Source organism: Plectropomus leopardus, unplaced genomic scaffold, assembly GCF_008729295.1.
Source record: "Plectropomus leopardus isolate mb unplaced genomic scaffold, YSFRI_Pleo_2.0 unplaced_scaffold286, whole genome shotgun sequence".
NCBI lineage: Eukaryota > Metazoa > Chordata > Actinopteri > Perciformes > Serranidae > Plectropomus > Plectropomus leopardus.
Genome location: NW_024631156.1, coordinates 1 through 2,997, shown reverse-complemented (window position 1 = coordinate 2,997; position 2,997 = coordinate 1). Strand labels below are relative to the sequence as shown.

Sequence of the window (2,997 nt, the reverse complement as noted above, 5' to 3'; positions counted from 1 at the left end):
TTTTTTTTCATCTAAAATCATAGTGACATCATGACAAAAAGCTGACAGTTAAAGGGTTAAAATTCTGAAAATTAATGAATGTTTGATATTTATGATTTGGGCTGATGCTGGTTAAAAATAACCTCAGTGAAAGTAGAAAATTATATTAATGTAAAATATCTTTTCAATCTTTGCAAAAAAAAATCCTGACACTAAATCGCAGCGTTCAAACACTTTTTACAGATAATTAAAAAAAATAAAAAATAAAAGTCTGAACCAACCGTCCACGTCCTCATCACTTCTTCATCGTTAGTTGGTGATTTGAAATTTGGGGAATTATATTTGCTTTAAAACATTTTGATGATTTTTACAAAAAATGAAGAGATTTTTTTTTCTTAAAATTTTTTTGTGTTGTTAAACAGGTTTGTGAGAAAAAAAAATCTAAAATCTTGAGGGTTTATTTAGTTTTCCAAAAACTGTCGAGACCTGGACATTGCTATTTGCATATATTTTCCAGGGTTTTCATGACCGCTCAAACCCTGAAAGTCAATCGAGTTTTCGCCGCTCTTTAGTTCTGAGGAAAAACAGCAAAACCTGAAGTTTACTGTCGATGTTTCAGACCAATTCAACATTTTCAGACCCGATGTGACGTCAGGGCTCCTGCAGCCCGTCTGTGTTTCGGGGGAATGTCCCTTTAAGAACGCGGTCTCGGACTGACAGGAAGTGGCGTGACGCCTCAGGGTCCGCGGGTGTCACCGTTTACGTCAAAGCACATAAAAAGCGTTAATGTTCCTCACAGTCTGACTGACGAGGTCGACATTTAGCAAACACGTCCGGCTGATTCGCCGGCGAGGTCAGACAAAGTTCAGACACACAGAAACCGATTCATCCCGAACCCGACCTGCAAATATTGACCTACGTTTACAGACGGACACGTCGAGAGGAGGGTTTTACAGCTTTTCTGTTTAATCACAAAATACGTTTCTCCTCAAAATATCTTCATTTCATTCTCAACAGTCTCGATTCGGCGAGCGAACGCAGAAAGTCAACGGAAAGTCAGAAACATTCAAACGTGTGAACGCAGACTGCTGCGGCCCGCCGCTCCTCAGCAAACGTCCACCAACAGCATTAAAGTGAACACGGAGAGCGATTTAAAGAAACACCCAAACTCTCAACCAAACCTGCCTGACGTCTCAGAGAGAAACACAACAAAGGCCCGCCCACCTCCACTCCTCCCATCATGCTCTCTGGCTCTGAAGCACAAAAACACAACAAATATATCAGTGTGTGTGTGTGTACCTCTGTGTGTGTGTGTGTGTACCTGTGTGTGTGCATACCTGTGTGTGTGTGTGTGTACCTGTCTGTGTACCTCTGTCTGTGTGTGTACACCTGTGTGTGTACACCTGTGTGTGTGTGTACACCTGTGTGTGTACACCTGTGTGTGTGTGTGTATACCTGTGTGTGTATGTACACCTGTTTGTGTGTGTGTGTACCTCTGTCTGTGTGTGCGTGTGTGTATACCTGTGTGTACCTCTGTGTGTGTGTGTGTGTACCTGTGTGTGTACCTCTGTCTGTGTGTGTACCTGTTTGTGTGTGTGTGTACCTCTGTCTGTGTGCGTGTGTATACCTGTGTGTACCTCTGTGTGTGTGTGTACCTGTGTGTGTGTGTACCTGTTTGTGTGTGTGTACCTGTGTGTGTGTGTGTATACACCTGTGTGTACCTCTGTGTGTGTGTGTGTGTGTGTGTGTATACCTGTGTGTACCTCTGTGTGTGTGTATACCTGTGTGTGTATACCTGTGTGCACCTCTGTGTGTGTGTGTGTATACACCTGTGTGTACCTCTGTCTGTGTGTGCGTGTGTGTATACCTGTGTGTACCTCTGTGTGTGTGTGTGTACCTGTGTGTGTACCTCTGTCTGTGTGTGTACCTGTTTGTGTGTGTGTGTGTACCTCTGTCTGTGTGCGTGTGTATACCTGTGTGTACCTCTGTGTGTGTGTGTGTACCTGTGTGTGTGTGTACCTGTTTGTGTGTGTGTACCTGTGTGTGTGTGTGTATACACCTGTGTGTACCTCTGTGTGTGTGTGTGTGTGTGTGTGTGTGTGTGTGTGTGTGTAGCTCGTACCTCAGTCTTTGGAGTTGGACTTGAACAGCTGTTGAGCCTGAAACATCATCACACATCAGGTCAGACTGACGGTCAAAGTTTTCGTGAACAGAGACGACGTAAATGGACATTAACTCTTTGAGCTCTGCAGTGGATCGATTTATTATTGATGTTGTTTCTCTGCGTTTCAGAAGCTTCACATCTCTAAAATCTGCACGAGCTGAGCTTAAAGGTTATGAAGTCAAATCAGCAGAGTTTCTTATTAAAGTTTGGAAACTGTCGTTAAAAATAATCTGACACGCCGTCTCATCAGATTTTACAACATGAAAAACCTTTTTCATGAAAAGATTTTTAAATGTAGAAACGGAGTATTTTCTAAACGTTTGAATTCCGGGCGCCGTTTGCTTCAGTTGTTTGGGAGATAAACGTGACACCGTTTCCCCGTCAACCTCCGGCAGAGTTTCGTGGGATATAAAACTTCAGCTGACTCCCCGTCAGCGTGTGGGGGAGCAGATAGTGACTGGATTTTAGTTTTTGGTGAACTCTCCCTTCAAAGTAAAAAGCGAAAGCTTGGCTGTGGGTGTGAAAGGGTCCCGTCATGTGTTACTGACCATGTAGCTGCCCGTGTGGAAGCCGCACATGTACCACAGCATCAACATGCTGAAGGAGGCGTCGACGGGCGCGGAGCCGCCCGGATCTCTGCCCACAAACGTCCAGAGAGGAGGAGGAGGAGGGATGAAGGACACGGGGCCCTGAAGACAGACGGAGAGAAGACAACCAGTCAGATCCAGTTTGAGAGGTGCTGACTGGAGATCAATACGCTGATATTAAATTAATAAATCAATAACACGATAAGACCGGACGTGCTGGATTTATGACGTCTCAGCACACTGTTTATTATTTATTTGAATGTGTAT

At 44.1% G+C, this 2,997-nt stretch overlaps 1 long non-coding RNA gene across 1 annotated transcript; it reads right to left on the bottom strand.

The window, feature by feature from the left end:
• Window positions 1-972: 972 nt before the first annotated feature.
• Window positions 973-2,800, bottom strand: LOC121938137. Its single transcript, XR_006105246.1, has 3 exons — window positions 2,692-2,800; window positions 2,102-2,138; window positions 973-1,232 (listed from the first exon to the last, which is right to left on the bottom strand). It is a non-coding gene; the product is annotated as an uncharacterized LOC121938137 (long non-coding RNA).
• Window positions 2,801-2,997: the final 197 nt, after the last annotated feature.